Source organism: Pleurodeles waltl, chromosome 5 (genome assembly GCF_031143425.1).
Source record: "Pleurodeles waltl isolate 20211129_DDA chromosome 5, aPleWal1.hap1.20221129, whole genome shotgun sequence".
NCBI classification, from domain to species: domain Eukaryota; kingdom Metazoa; phylum Chordata; class Amphibia; order Caudata; family Salamandridae; genus Pleurodeles; species Pleurodeles waltl.
This window is the reverse complement of record NC_090444.1, coordinates 382,850,782-382,867,579: the sequence shown is the minus strand read 5'-3', so window position 1 is coordinate 382,867,579 and position 16,798 is coordinate 382,850,782. Positions and strand designations below refer to the sequence as shown.

At 44.6% G+C, this 16,798-nt stretch overlaps 1 protein-coding gene across 5 annotated transcripts in view; it reads right to left on the bottom strand.

Annotated features, from left to right (window-relative positions):
• PAK5 (p21 (RAC1) activated kinase 5) overlaps nucleotides 1–16,798 on the bottom strand; it is an 864,076-nt gene that overhangs the window by 545,553 nt on the left and 301,725 nt on the right. Inside the window, exon 1 of one of the 5 annotated variants that reach the window (XM_069234133.1) lies at nucleotides 3,136–3,278. The exons of the other annotated variants lie outside the window; for them this stretch is intronic. The gene's annotated coding sequence lies outside the window, so the exon portion shown is untranslated. Of the gene's footprint in view, nucleotides 1–3,135; nucleotides 3,279–16,798 lie in introns of those variants that run through there. 5 annotated transcript variants of the gene reach the window in all.

Here is a 16,798-nt window from a genome sequence, read left to right as displayed (position 1 = left end):
GTAAAGTACTTCAAAGGGAATTCTCTAGAAACGTCTCCTACTTCAAGGCAGCAGGTAGAAAAAAATAGACCCTCACTCTCTCTCTTCAGTACACTCCTGGACCTGTGGATACTACTGAAGGAATGCTGTGCTGCTTTGCTGCAAGAAGGACCACCGCTTTGCTGCCCTATTACTCTGCTGCCCTGGAAACTGAGAAGGAAGACTGGACCTGCACCCTAATACCAGGCTGAAATGACTCCAAGGGGCAGCTGACTGACCTCCTGTTTTGAGCTACAGGATTCTGACCCAAAGTTGTGCCTCCCAGGTCACTTGGTTTGGCATCAGTTGGGCGCCTCTTCACAGAAAAAGAGAAATGCTTGGGTTTTGGGCTCTTCAGGACCGCAACCGGGCCTTTTCACACCAGGATCTTGCCACCCATATCACATGCTAACGCAAAGCTCTGGTGAACCTCACTCTTCACGCTAGAGCAACTGCCAGCAGCACCCAGCAATGCATTACTGCACTTGACACTACAGCAACAACAGCCTCCAGTGACTGCCAACACAATGCTTTAGTAACAACCATCTGCAAAACCCAACAGGATCTTTAGGCTACAGCAACGACATCTGTGACACCCGGCCTGGTCTTTGCAATACATTGACGACCATCTGAGACAATCATTCTGTTCCTCTCGGCCCCTTCCACCGCGAACGGAACGCTTTTGCACTGGACTATTAAGGTAACTCTTTCAGTGAGACTAACCTGGTCCCTCTATCATACCGACGCTCCATTGCTTCACGATCGGCCTGACCTTGTGACTTTCACCCAGTCTCACACAACTAGATAACCGCGAGTGGCACTTTGTGCATTAAGGCACTATGCTTACCTGAAATGTTTAAAATTGTATATCTCCAGTTATATCAATTGAATTATTGTCATTTTGCTCTCAAATAAGTTATAAAATTTTACTCTACAGAAATGCTTTACATTTCACCTCTAAGTTAAGCCTGCCTGTTTTTCTACTAAGCTACCAGAGAGTTAAGCCAGGTCAACTTGGGGGTTTACCTGTGATCTAACCCTAACATGAATTGTAGGTGCTGTTTGTGTAGTGTTTCACCCCTCTCAACGAGTAACACAATTTCCAACACTAACTTACTCTATTTTCCTTGTTTGTGTGTTGTAGACATTTTTTCAGAGGGTGGAAGCATAATAGATCAGGCCAGTAAAGAAGTCAGTATGACTTGTGAATTGCTAAACTTTTAAAAAAAGGTAGTCTACTTAACTATTCCACCCATTAGTGATCTTCCATGTTTCTATGCAACACAAAAGAGTTGCATATTTCTTAAACGCAGAGTACACAAATACACTTCCGGACCCAATGACTGAAGAAATATGTTTCAAGTTCGGTCTATGTCTCATAAGGTTGTGGGTGTCATGGGACGTGATCAGGAGTTATTCAAGTCATGGCTGAAAATGAAAACAAGGCTAAATTACATGACCTGTTTTAAGTCAACTGGGGCAGTTAATTGCAATTATGGACCATTCAGAATTGTGGAACACTGTTGGGCTAGTGTCTTTCACTCAGTGTTTGTCACCAAAGGAGCCCGTCTGCTAAATGAAGGTAGCGTCTCCAGGCAAAATACCTGGTGTGAAATGATGAATAACCAGGGCAATCAGTACAGGAATTACTAATACAGCTGTTAACTGCTGATTTCTAATTGGAATCTCAAGGTCTCTTTTTTAATCCTAGTAAGCCAGCTTACTGCAGAGGTTACTGTGAACCTTGTAATAACAAAGACCTTGAAAATACATATTCCCAACACTGTATGGCAGGAGAATGAATAGAAAGTGAACAACACAAGCTGCAAACATAAAGAATATATGTGTTAAAGTACCCTCGGCCATATATTAAAGGGATATTGCAAGTCAACATAGAGTTCCATTACCATGTAGAAGAATAAGGCTGAAGCCAGAGTTGCCTTTTAAGGGTACATAACTCTGAGGTGACTTGCAATATCCTTATAATGTACAGCAGGACGGTCCTTTATTCGTTTTTAATACATGGTTGCATAATCAGCTTTCCAACATAGAACTTAAATCCTTGGTGTGTGTTCTTTCATATAAAATATATAGGATGTTGGTAAATATGAAGAAAAAAATTAGAATCTCCAGTGCAAAATTAAAAACACCAAAAAGCAGTTAGATATTTGTTGCAGAAAGCTATTTGAATCCGTTTATTACAATTCAGATTCAAAAACATTCTGTATCCCGGCCCTTTGCAGACACATTCTGAGAGATTTTGTCTTTTTCTTTTTCTTTTTTTAAAGTACATCTTTAATTATGCTCTATAACCTGCCCTTTGCCCTCAATTGCTGGCTGGAGCAGCAGACTTTGTGATGTCAGAACTCAACTGTAAAAAAAAATATTACAATTGCGCGACAACGTCATTTCTTTACTACAGGCAGCTAAAGACATCAGAAGTTGCCTGTAATAAGGAAATTGGAGATGAGCTTTTCACTGAGATTGTAGGCTCTCGTTTTATAAACAGAATTATGTATACGCCCACTGGCCATCAGGAAAAGACCATTAAACGATACCCTTTCATTGTATGATTGTCGGTAACTCTAATTGTAGGTTCTGCCAATGGTAGGTTCTGCCAATGAAGCATCCCTGATCCCTCTACAATGTCTTTTTAGGTTGAGCCTAAAAGACAACACATCCAATGTTTGTTGCGAGGCATATTGTGCTTTACCAAGTGTAGGAGGCTGACTCTCTATATGGTGTCCCCAAATGAGGTACACTGTGCGGAGAGTCCAAGCAACCCGACTTTGGTTTACAGAGGTAAAAACAAGACCTCCTAATGGTCTAATTTATATGGTAGCTTGGTTGAGCAGGTAAGCCAATCTTAGAGAAGTACTAAGCATGTGTTTTACTCACAGTATCAATAAATGTGGACACACACTCAAAAGAATAACTCGAGACCAATTTACAAAAATAATTCAGATTTTTGTAAACGCTTTAAGACCGAGATCACAAAATTGGGTAAGTATTTTTTAAGTTATTATTTTTCAAAGTTTAGCAAAGTGTAATTATGCACAATAGGAATCAATGGGAGAAAACTTAAAAAATGCATATAAAATCAGGAAATGTGTTTACCAATGTCTCTATTTGTTTATAGGTCGGGGTCGTCGAGATGTCCTGAGGACCAGTGAGGGACGTTCAGGCGGCTTCAGGTTTTGGCGGGGAGCAGCTGCTGAATAGTCCTTGGAGCTGGTGCAAGACCACTGCGGGGGAATGACCTGGAAAAGCAATAAACAGTCAGACTTCAAAGTAAGTCCGGTGGGTCCTTTTGGAGTGTAGAGGTCGCAATGGGTGTGGGACCCTTAGATCACAGCTGGTTCTCCGGTTCAGGGTCCAGGGAGGCTGGGTGCAGAGCAGACAGGTGAGCCCAGAGCTGTGTGCAAAGGTGCCCTTGGAAGCAGGAGGCAGGTCTCTTTGAGGGTAGATTTCAGGTCATCAGAGCCACTCTGGGAGAGTGGTTCTTCTGTGTCCTGAAGTCCCTTGACTGGGGCTTACTCTTGGTCCTTTGAGAGTCTGGTGTGGACTTGTCTTATTGGTGTTCGAAGTCAAGTGTCCAGTACCCCATCTATTGCACAGTTCAGCCATTGGAGCTGGCAGTGCCACCAAACTTGGCACACTTGCAGGATTTGTCCTCCGGGTCCATCAGGTGGAATTTGGTTAGGCCGCTGTGCTACACCCATTATGTGGCCACTTCTTATGGGCAGAGGTCACTTCCCTATCCCTGATAGGCTATTTTCCTACCTATGGAAGAAAATGAAATGGAGAGGTCACCTCACATGCTACACCTTAGGGGTGGTGCAGGTTTGGAGTGGCTACTCCTCATGTCTTTTGTGCATTTTTCCACTGTTTCTCCCACCAAAAGTGGGGGGTCTGCTACGGGGCAGCCATCTGCTGCTAGCAACAGGGCTGGGGTCAAGTTTCAAAGGTGGTATGCCCTTTGAAGCTCGCTGGCAGGGCAGTGCACATTCCTGGGGGAGTAGGAGTAACAGTTCTGCCCAGGAAGAGCTTTGTTTTCTGAAGCCAGAGAGCACAGGCTCTCACTTCAGGGTTACAGAATCTTGTCTGGTGGTGGCAGGTTGGTTGTGACGAGCCAGCAACCATGCCAATGTTAGTTTGCTTTTGCGGGGCCACCTGGGTACATTTTGCAATAAATCCAACACTGGTACCAGTTTGGATTTATTGTTCTGAGTTGTTTGATAGCAAACAACTCAGGGTTCAGAGTGGCCGTAATGTAGCTGTGAAACTCGTACTGACTATTGTCCAGCACATGCGTTTAGAATGGCTGCTTTGTTCATTTATTATGCCCCAAGTTTGGCAAGGACACAGTAGGGGCATATTGCTCATGTATCTATGCCCACACATGCATTATAGTGCACCCTGCCTTAGGGCTGGAAGGCCTGCCAGAGGGGTGGCTTACCTATATTGCATGCAATGTGTAGTGGACAGGTAACACAGGCTGTGTGCCATGCCAGTTTTGCATTTTGGGATTGCACCAGGACACACAGCCTGTAATGGCAGTGTTGGGTGCACTTGGAAGCATGGTCCCTGGGGGTGGCACAATCTGTGCTGCCGCCCTCAGCAGCCTACCCTTGGTGCCCTATGCCCTGGGTACCTAAGTTCCATTTACTAGGGACTTCTAGTGGCAGCTAAATGTGCTGCCAATTGTGCCAATGCATCACAACAGTTTTGGGAAAGAAATCCGGCCCAGGGAACTTGGTTAGCAGGGGCTCTAGGCACTAACAACTTTAAAACCACATCAAATACCAGGCAAAACGTGGGGGGCTAACCAAGTTAAAAGAGGTACTTTCTCACACCAAGAACATGGAGGGACTCAGAGCCCGCTCATTGCTTATCATTCCGGTCACTCTCATTGGACTGTTTCTTATTTGTGTCTCAGTTGTCAATCTTGTGAAATGGTCTGACATTTATCCAGCTCATAATGTCATGATTATCTGAAGGGCTTTCAAAATGAAGGAAAATGGCTTTCACAACGAAGCTCGGAAGAGCTGTGCCTCTATATTTAAATACAGATACATTTCCTCTGCTTGGAAACAATATTCTATACAGATTTTATGTAGTTTACCATACAAATCATCTCGAAATTCATAAATACTTTATGCTAAAAAGCGCCCTTTTCAGATGAACAGCACTGAGAAGCATATTAGAACAAACAATGGCAGGGAGATTCGATCACTGACAGGCAATGTATCAAGGCCATACTTATTGTATTTCTCCAAACTGCGCTTTCAGATCAAAACGCTGGTACTGGTATCATACCAATTCATCATTGCTTAACATGCTTGTCAAGCAGCAACTTTTCCATGAAAATTACCGGGAAGATTTTAACACCATTTTCAGAGCGTTGGTCAGCAAAATTTAAGGTACACTTCTGACGTTCTGCTAGGTGCTTTTCAGCAATTATTGGCTGATGTATTCTTTAGCCACTTCTATATTCCCTGTTTTACACAAACATAAAGAAATTCTATTATAGAGCAGGACACAAAGTAAGAGAGCCATCTAAATAAACACCAGTGAACCACGATGTCTCACAACCGAGAAAAGCTTGTTTCACCGGTAATCACCCATTTCAGGTGAGTGGGGAGTGACAACCTCACATTAGCCACTGCGCTTTATCGATAATTGTCGATGTAGTCCTGCTTGGCCAGATAGATGCAGTGCCCGAGTCAAACACTTTCAAGAAGGGAATGATCAACTTACTTCTAGCCAGCCATTGCAGACAGCGATAAAGTCCCACCTGCCAAGTCACTCTGTCCTTGCAACTCCAGGTGCTGCTCAAGGGCACACATTTACTTCAGTCTTAGCCACCAAAGTGGCAGCTGAAGGTCATGTAATTGTGAAGGGGCATGGGCAAAGAACTTGAAAAGGTGACGGTCTGTCTCATATGCATCTAGCTGTTCTTGATCACATAACCCTCCGATCACCATTACCTACCAAAACAAATGAACCAGTGGATATGGCCTTGACCACATTATCTGTGCCTTAGGGGCCATCTTCTGACAGGTAAAAAATCAAGTATCAAATTCAATTGTCTTTGCCACACTAACAAAGCCACCCACAAAGGCAAACGCTCTTATCTCCAGAACTCCTTGTACAGATTCAGCACTGACTTCGGCCTTGGCTCTCACCATCATATTCAGGAAAAAGTGTTGTGGTGGCTAAGCACTGGTAGCACTAGGATTCCTACTCTCAGCCTCCTAATTATCTTCTCACCACCAATGGAACTGCTTCTTTCAATGAAGCCGATGGTAAAAAGCCGACCACTTTCTTCAGCCTTTATCTTATCCCTCTTCCTTTCTCTTTCTATTATGCGTAGCAGATAAACTACATTTCTATTCCTCCCTCCTGACTGGCCTGCAGGCATCAGAGTGGCATGCCTGGAGGTCAGAAAAACCTAGTCATGTGTGTTCTGCACCAGTACATTTTGAGAGTTGCAGATTTTTCCAAATGACAGATATGTTGCGGTACCAGAGCATCCTCAGCTATACATCGTTAGGGGCAAATTGGAGAAGTATCAGTTGTCAGTAATAACAAGCGCATGTTGAAGAAAATTCCGACGAAACGTGGGACCTGACGTCCGTCAATGTTCAGGAAAGGATATTACTAATGAATTAATGTTTAAACTCGATACAGAAGATATAACAATGTGAGAACATCTCAGCAATATGCATATCATGAGCATCATTCTAGTGGCAACAGAATACAGATCTCTAACATACTGGCTTAGCAAGAGCATTAGCTACTCGCAGTATTCTTCTGCTAATACTGGTATTGTTTCAATTTGTAGCTCTTCGACGTCCCCAAACCCTAGGCCGTCCACCTAGTTGTCACAAGTGTATGGATTAACTCCCACACATTAGGGTATAGCAGGAAGTGGCACAATGTGTACTGTAAACCAATGGACTTCTATGTGCTTGAGTTGTGGACTCCCATATTGTGATGCAACAGCGTTTGGAAAGACCCCTTCATGTCTTTGGGAGGTCTACCATTCTTGTGTGGCACTTTTTGAATGAACAATGCACTTCCCTGTACTCAGAGCACTACAGAGTATTTACTTGATACCTTTTAATTGTAATACTAACTATTGTGCATTGCTTTACCATCCAAAATTTTGGTTTTTCTGGTTCCATATGTCATATGAAAAATAAAATAACCTGCACGTTGCTGGGATATGTGCATGCTTAAATCACTAAAGGGAATTGCTTAATGTATCCCTGCCCTCTTCACCATACAGGAAAGTAAGATATTGGTGCGGTCATTTAGTAACACTAGCTATTCCGAGAACAAACACATTTGGCCCATGCCACTCAAAATCATTTTAACCAATTACCACAAAATAATTAAAGAAAAATAATAGAATGTGAGCAGAGAAAATTTGGTTTAATCATAGAAACCACCATCAAACGGAGCAAATGCAAACATGGGCTCCTATGGAACTCCATACAAGTCAATGGGAAAAAGACAAAAGACAATGGGAAAGAAGGCAAAAGTCTAGAAACATAGCTGACTTGATGGGAGTTTGTGTGGACAGATATTATTTGTTGACTAAGCTTGGTTAACATCCTCCCTTTGGACACAGTCTGCTTTCTGGGTCGAAAAACATCAGCAGGGCAATGGGTCCACAGGCATCATCTAGTGAAGGTTCCACCACCTCAAATACACTGTGTTAGAAATGGGGTCTTTGGTTGGGAGTCAGGTTAACCCCTGTCCAAGCAAGGACCTTCACTCTAGTCAGGGTAAGTCACACACAATCCCAATTATCCCATACACACCCTCTGATAGCTTGGCACTGAGCAGTCAGGCTTAACTTAGAAGGCAATGTGTAAAATATTTGTGCAATAAATCATACAATACCACCATATAGCACCACAAAAATACACCACACAGTGTTTAGAAAAATATATAATATGTATCTGGATAAATGTAGGTCAAAACAAAAGATGCAATAAGTAAATGTAGAGATATCACTGAAAAGTGATATAAAGTGTCTTAAGTCTTTTAGAAACAAACAAAGGGCCTGATTACAACTTTGGAGGAGGTGTTAATCCGTCCCAAATGTGACAGATATACTACCAGCCGTATTACGAGTTCCATAGGATATAATGGACTCGTAATACGGCTGGTGGCATATCCGTCACATTTGGGACGGATTAACACCTTCCTCCAAAGTTGTAATCAGGCCCAAAGTCTCTTTCAAGAACAAAGTACCTGGTTGGCGTGAAAAATCTCCGCAAGGAACCGCAGTGGAGAAGAAGCGTGGAAACAAAGGGGTGTGCATTGATTTCTCGGGCCACACACGGCAATGCGTTGGACGGCTGTGCGTCAGTTTACGGTGCTCGGTCGTGGAACCTCTTCGGGTTGCGGGGTTTTCAGACACCCCTGGGACGGTGCGTGGATTTCCTGCGCTGGCAGAACGAAGTCACAGGAGCTGCGTCGATCCGGTGGAAGTTGCGTTGAAGTTTCTACTGCACCGCAGGCGCTGCGTCGATTCCTCTCTGGAATTCGGGCTGCGTTGTTCCGGCTCGGCTGTGTGTCGATCCAGTGGGCCGTGCGTCGAATTTCCGGTTGTTACGCTGGCGCTGCGTCGATCTTCTTGTTGCGAAGTCGGGCTGCGTCATTCCGGTTCGGCGTGCAGTGAAATTTTCACCGCGGTGCAGGCTGTGCGTCGAATTTTGCTGCACAAGGAGTCCTTCTGAAAGAGATGAAGTATTTTTGGTCCTGAGACTTCAGGGGACAGGAGGCAAGCTCTATCCAAGCCCTTAGAGAGCACTTCTTCACCTCAGCCAGAGAGCAGCAAGGCAGCAGGGCAACAGCAAGGCAGCAGTCCTTCACAGAAAGCAGTCAGGTGAGTCCTTTGGGCAGCCAGGCAGTTCTTCTGGGCAGGATGCAGGTTCTGGTTACAAGTTTCTTCTCCAGGAAGTGTCTGACTTGGAAGGGGCAGAGAGATCCGGTTTATATACCCAAATGTGCCTTGGAAGTGGGGGAGACATCAAAGAGTGGCTTAGAAGTGCACCAGGTCCCCTTTCAGTTCAATCCTGTCTGCCAGGGTCCCAGTAGGGGGGGTGTAGCAGTCCTTTGTTTGTGTGAGAGCAGACCCTCCACCCTCCCAGCCCAGGAAGACCCATTCAAAATGCATATGTATGCAAGTGAGGCTGAGTATCGTGTGTTTGGGGTGTGTCTGAGTGAATGCACAAGGAGCTGTCAACTAAACCCAGCCAGACGTGGATTGTAAGGCACAGAAAGATTTAAGTGCAGAGAAATGCACTAAAAGTGGCATTTCTAAATCAGTAATATTAAATCCAACTTCACCAGTCTGCAGGATTTAATGTCACCATTCTGTCCATACTAATTATGACCTTCCTACTCCTTTCAGATCAGAAGCTACCACTCAAACAATGTATGAGGGCAGCCCCAATGTTAGCCTATGAAGGGAGCAGGCCTCACAGCAGTGTAAAAACGAATTTAGGAGTTTTACACTACTAGGACATGTAAACTACATAGGTACATGTCCTGCCTTTTGCGTACACAGCAACCTGCCGTACGGGTTACCTACGGCATACCTTAGGGGTGTCTTATATGTAGAAAAAGGGGAGTTTTAGGCTTGGCAAGTACTTTTAAATGCCAAGTCTGATTGGCAGTGCAACTGAACACACAGGCTTTGCAATGGCAGGCCTGAGACAAGGTTAAGGGGCTAATTAAGTGGGTGGCACAATCAGTGCTGAAGGCCCACTAGTAGCATTTAATCTACAGGCCCTGGGCACACACAGTGCACTCTACTAGGGACTTATAAGTAAATTAAATAGTCCAATTGGGTATGATCTAATGCTACCATGTTTAAAGGGAGAGAGCATATGCACTTTAGCACTGGTTAGCAGTGGTAAAGTGCGCAGAGTCTTAAAACCAGAAAAAACAGCGTCCAAAAAGTGTAGGGAGGCAGGCAAAAAGTTAGGGGTGACCACCCTAACGCTGTCAGGTCTAACACACTGGTATGGTCTCCATGATCAAAAAGAATAATATGGATCAAAAATTTCCAACAGTGGAAGGTTGATCCTCGCTGCTGTCGATTCTTGATGCAAAAAGGTTGGATACATAGCATCTGTCTCTCACCATTGGAAATAACTTATGTGCACCTCCATTTAAGGTGTTCATATGCCAGACAAGTCAACGTCAATTACAGCTGAGCAAATACAAGATGCATTTTAGGCATGTAACTGGAAAGGTCATATACTGTTAAAATGTGTTGTTAATTCAAACGCCAATTAACCTCATGTTTATACAGGCTCAATTGGCTTTCACGCACTATTATGGGCTGAGAAGGCCCAGCACACAGGGAACAAAGCACATGAAAGAGAGATGGCTTTTCCCTTTGTGTGTTTTTCATAGCGCACAAGGCTGGCAGCATATGATGCAAAGAGCACAATAAAACGTTGCATTTTAACCTCTTTGGTGCGGGCGTCGGCCACTGGCCGACGCCCACACACCCTCCCTGGTGCGGGTCACGACCAGTGGCCGACACCAGGGAGGGGGTTAAAAATCCTCCGGTGCAATGCACCGGAGGATTTATTATATATTTTTTTTGACCGTAGGAGACGCGGAAGAGCTTCCGCGTCTCCATCCCACCCCCCTCCCGCCCCCTTATGGGCTCTCCCCTTTCCATCGATGCCTCCCTGGCACCGTTTCCTGGCTGTGGATCGCAGCGCGGCTGCGCTCCACGGCCAGGAAACGCCCCTAGGCACCAGGGATCTTCTTTGGGGGGGTCGGCCCCCTCGTAAACGGGCCGCCCCTCCACCCCTGGGGGCAATATTTAATAATTTACACAGTTTTGGGGGGCGATCGCGCCCCCCACAATTAAAAAAAAAAAAAAAAAAAAAAAAATGGCGGGGTCGGCCCTTGGAACACGGCCCGACCCCAGGGGGGAAAAAAAAAACATGTAGTTTTGCCTGGGGGGGCGATCGTCCCCCCAGGGTAAAAAAGAAAAAAAAAAAACATTTTGGGTGGTCAGCCCTTAGGGTGACCATCAATGGGGCCAATTTTTTTTATTATACATGTGTGCTTTGCCAAGGGCAACCACACATGTATAAAAAAAAAGGTTTGTGACATGAGTGTCGTGTTTTCTTTCTCTCTCTCTCTCATATATATGTGTATATATGTATACACATATATATATATATATATATATATATAGATAGATATAGATAGATAGATATATATATATAGATATAGATAGATATATATAGATATAGATATAGATATTTTTTTTTTCAGGACAAGCATTGCAGCGTCCATGTGCTGCTTTTCTGACTTGTTGGTGTGTATCTGGGCTTCTAACAACGCCCACCTCACGCCCATCACTACCACTCGTTCGTGGGCTTGCCCTTAAAAAATCCTTTGATGACATTGGAAAATGATTTACCTTTGTCCCTCCTTGGGGAGGTTTTGTTACCGCCTTGGCCATCGCCCCTGGTACATGGCTAATTGCACTTTTGCTGTTACGTTTAACTGCGAGCGAACTTCTTTTCCTTTTGTGTAACTCTTCACATGATGCTCATGGTGGCCGTGACGATGTGAATCGGCTCTCTTATGTGAAAGAGTTTAACTTTCAATTATCAATTTATGTGGCAAGAAAAGTTGGGTTAGGAGTTTATAACGCTAATAGCTCTAACTCGAGCAGATGCGAGACCCATTACATTGTAAATGCTTGTTATTCTTGTGTGTGTTGTTTTATAATGGTGAACAATTTCACCGCACTCCACGAGGACCGTGATCAAGACTCCTTGGTGAGTTGAAACACGTTGGTGGTTATTGACTGCAATAAAATACACTTTTATTTGTACTTCGTGGAGTGCGGTGACATTTTTCGGCATTAGATAATTTCTAGATTGGTCTTCTCTGTCACTGGGCACCGGCAGTGGAGTGTGCCGCCCAGCAACCCTTCAACCACTTTGTTTCTAAACATATATATATATATAAATATACATATATATATATATATAAATATACACATATATATATATATATATATATATATATATGCAACACAAATTGGTTAAAAAGACTGTTGCGCAGTGCACTCCACTGCCGGTGCTCAGTGATGGAGGAGAGCAACCTCGAAAATATTTTGTGAACAAGAATCTCACCGCACTCCACGAGGTTCAAATTGACATGTTTTATCGCAAGTATAAACAATGAAAGAAAAGAGGGACTCATTTACTGTGATCAAGAATCCTTGAGAGTCGAAACGTGTACGTGGCTGTTGCTTGCAATAAAAGATGTCAATTTGAACCTCGTGGAGTGGGGTGAGAATCTTGTTCACACAATATATATATATATATATATATATATATATATATATATATATATATATGCATGCATGCATGTCTTTTCTGTAGTGGCAGTTGCCATAAAGTAGCTGAGTGGATTAGTAAAGGCAAGCGTTACCTGCGCTTTAAAACAAATGTAATGCCAGGGGGACTATGGAGATATGAGTGGCACTTTTGCTGGGTAGTACTGAGGGAATTAGAAGAGGAGGTAATGGGAGGCAGAGCACCAAAAATGACTGTTGCACAGGGTGTGTGGTAAGGTGAAGTAATACATTCTTTTTTTGTTTTTTTCAGTGTTTTCAGAAAATCTGCAGAATTGGAGAAGAAGCGAAGGTAAGGTGACGACATTTCCTGTTGTACACAACAAACATACCCACACGCAATTTTGTGACTATCTGCCTTCTACGTAGGCTAGTAATTTAGAGGGACAATTTAGCCAGTTGCAGAGATGGCGTCTCGTTGGATGACTGCTGATCAAGCCCTAGCTCGGGTTATGGAGGACAGTTCTGATGTAGGCTCAGAGACTGAGACAGCAGACACTGAGACAGCATCTGAGGGAGAGGACAATGGGGCAGATTCTGGGAGTGATTTGAGTCCCATCTGACGACACCTCTTCCAGTGAGTCTGAAGGAGACAATGACGACATCCGTGCTGTCCCTTCGCAAGCACATTCTGGGCAGCGGGACCACATTGGGTTAGTCGAACCCAGAGAGCACGTGCTTGCTGCCGCAAGCACAGAGAGAGTGCTCTCTTGGCAGCCCCCCTGTTTGGTTCAGCCCCAAATTCCACCTTTTACTGGTGACGCTGGATGTAAAGTCGATACAGCTAACGTTTTGCCAGTCGAAGACATTTATCTGTTTTTGGATGTTGACTTTCTTCAGAAAGTTGTGCAGCAAACAAATTTGCGTGCAGACCAATTTCTGAGGGAGCGCGGAGGCACTCTAGGGCCCCGTTCTAGGGCACGCCAGTGGACTCCCACTTCGCTGGCGGAGTTGAAGATATTTTTGGGCCTTACGCTCAAAATGGGGTTAGTACAGAAACCCACCTTGCAGTCCTACTGGACGACTCGCACGGTTTGGGTAACTCCCATCTTCGCACCATACATGAGCTGAGATCGTTTTTTGCTACTGCAGCGCATGCTGCATTTCAATGACAATTCTGCTGCATTGCCCCGGGACCATCCAGATCACGACAGGTTGTTCAAAATTCGGCCTGTCGTGGAACATTTGTCTGCCAGGTTTCCAGAGATATATACTCCTGGAAAGAATATAGCAGTCGATGAGTCCTTGATCCTGTACAAAGGACGGCTGCTTTTCAGACAGTACATTGCAAGCAAAAGAGCTCGCTATGGCATAAAGCTGTACATGCTGTGTGAGAGCTCTACTGGCTATGTGTACAGCCTGAGAGTGTATACAGGGAAGGATTCTACCCTAAACCCTGTAGGTTGCCCTCCCGTGTTAGGGGTCACAGGTAAGATTGTATGGGAACTTGTCCAGCCACTTCTTCACAAAGGTTATAACCTTTATGTGGACAATTTCTATACAGGAGTAGAGCTGTTCAGTGAGCTCTACAAAGCTGGCACTGTGGCCTGCGGTACAGTTCGTTGTAACCGCAAAGGATTCCCGCGGGAGCTTGTTTGCAAGAAGCTCCAGAAATCACAGAGTACTGCATTGCGTTCTAACGAACTGCTCGCAGTCAAGTTCCTAGATAGACGTGATGTATACGTGCTCACTACAATTCATGATGAGAGCACTTCTCCCATCACGGTTTGGGGTCAGATGGCCGAAGTCCACAAGCCCATCTGTATACTCGATTACAATAAGTACATGGGTGGAGTGGACAAGAACGACCAGGTTCTTCAACCATACAATGCGTGTCGTAAAACTCGCACTTGGTACAAGAAACTGTTTACCCACCTGATTCAGATGGCAACATATAATGCGTATGTTGTTTACCGTCAGACAACAACAGGAAGACTCATGACTTTCCATGACTTCCAGTTGTCTGTAATTGAAAGCCTCACTGCTGTTACAGAAGAAGCAGCAGCCTCCACCTCATATGTTCTGGAGGATGTGGCAAGGCTGCAGGAGCTACACTTTGCTGATCGCATACCTAAAACACCCAAAAAGGATCGTCCATGTCGTCGCTGTAAAGTGTGCTCAAAGCATGGAAAGCGGCAGGAGAGTCGGTATTACTGTCCCCAGTGTCCATCACAACCAGGCCTCTGTATCCCTACTTGCTTTACGTTGTATCATACTAAAGCAAAGTTCTGGGACTCGACTGAGGTTAAGCTGCTGTTGGGTAATCCTTTCAGTGGCAGTGCATGGATACCGAACGTCCATGGGCCACTGCTTCGTTAGGCAAGGAGCCACAGAATTTTACTTCATCATGGACTTCCTTTTGGCGTGGTCGGTGTTCTGTTCAATTAACATGCATTTTCTTCCCCCTACTGCATATACTAGTGGACAGAACATATGCCACATTGCCACGGAGTACCCTTTCTTCACCTGCATGTCTACCTTACTTTCAACGGTAGATATGCTCTCTCAGTTCGAGGAATCACTTTGTAGGGCATACTTGGAAGCCCCCAACTTGCTTCCACAAACTAGTATAGGTTCACTTGGCTATTATACAGGATTAGCCAGGACTCTGATGAGAACAGAGACATGGATAGGTAAGGAAAGCTTATGGTAGGAGTGCCTTCACAGGGTTATTGCACAGGTAGAAGGCAGATAGTAAAGGTAGTACAGATGTACATCATCTACACCTATGGATTCAAACCCATTGGTGCCATCCCAGCACTGAAGGAGAATGACTTGTATAGGTCAGTGTTTGACCTGCCTTTCATGTTCATCCTCCATCAGAACTTAGTAGATGTTCAGTTTGCTGTATAAGTGCATTATAGTCACATCACTGCACATAATGTTGGCTGGGACATATGCTACGTTCTCATGGACTCCCCTATGTACCAAACACTACCCTTTTCCATAGCCTATGACCTTCTCTTTAGGGAACATCATGAGAAATCCCCAGCATGTCTCCCTTAGTTTCAAAGGTAGATATGCTCACTCAGTTCGAGGAATCGCTTTGTACGGCATACTCGGACACCCCCAACTTGCATCCACAAACTGGAAGGAGTTGGATTTAGCACAGAGAGTGCATTAAAGGCGCATGAAAAACATGTCTTCCTGAGCCTCAGGTGGCTGTCACAGGAGTCATTAGTAAAGGTTTGTTACGCATGCATTTGGTAATGTTAAGGAAGAAGGAGGCAGGTAGCCTATGACCTTCTCTTTAGGTAACAGCATGAGAAATCCCCAGCATGTCTCCCTTAGTTTAAAAGGTAGATATGCACACTCTGTTCGAGGAATCGCTTTGTACGGCATACTCGGACACCCCCAACTTGCATCCACAAACTGGAAGGAGTTGGATTTAGCACAGAGAGTGCGTTAAAGGCGCATGAAAAACACGTCTTCCTGAGCCTCAGGTGGCTGTCACAGGAGTCATTAGTAAAGGTTTGTTACGCATGCTTTTTTTTAATGTTAAGGAAGAAGGAGGCAGTTACTTGACAGGTGGTAAAATGTAGTCAAACTTATTCCGTTCTGTGGCGTGTGAATGTGATGGGCCCTTGTCTGGCAGCGGTAAGTTAATGTGAGTGGAGTGATTGATTGGATTGGGCCCGTGGCTGGCGATATGAAAGGGTTGTTTGTTGTGCGTGAATGGCGTGTGAATGGACCATAAAGAGGTTGGTGCCTGGACGCGGCTTTATGGCCCACTTTCAGAAGGCTTGGTTTCAATATTCAGATACTTTGATAAGTAATCACGCTTTGAAACCATAATTTCTGGAGGTGCTAAAACCAACCAGTGTGAGTGGTGGGTTAACTTTAACAAACTAGTACCAGGGGAGTCCAAGGGTGCAGGACTTGCATGGCTCTCACCAGTTTTCCTTCACCCAGAATCCCCTTGAAATTACATTATGTGCTTAAAAAACACATTTTCCTTGCATTTCAATGAGCAGAAGTCCAGGGATCTGCAGGGATCCTCAAAATTCCTACCACCCAGTGTTTCCCCACTTGTCCTGATAAAAACACAACCCCGCTTGTGTGCCTGCGCCTAGTGCATGCTTCAGGAATGAATCACTCCAGGGTTAACAGTAGACCTCAAGCAATGACTACCATTGACCCTTGTGTGATCCATTCCTGTCGCGGGCGCTAGGCTTACCCACACAAGTGAGGTATCATTTTTATCGAGAGACTTGGGGGAACGCTGGGTGGAAGAAAATTTGTGGCTCCTCTCAGATTCCAGAACTTTCTGTCACCGAAATGTGAGGAAAACTTGTTTTTTTAGCCACTTTTTGAGGTTTGCAAAGGATTCTGGGTAACAGAACCTGGTCCGAGCCCCGC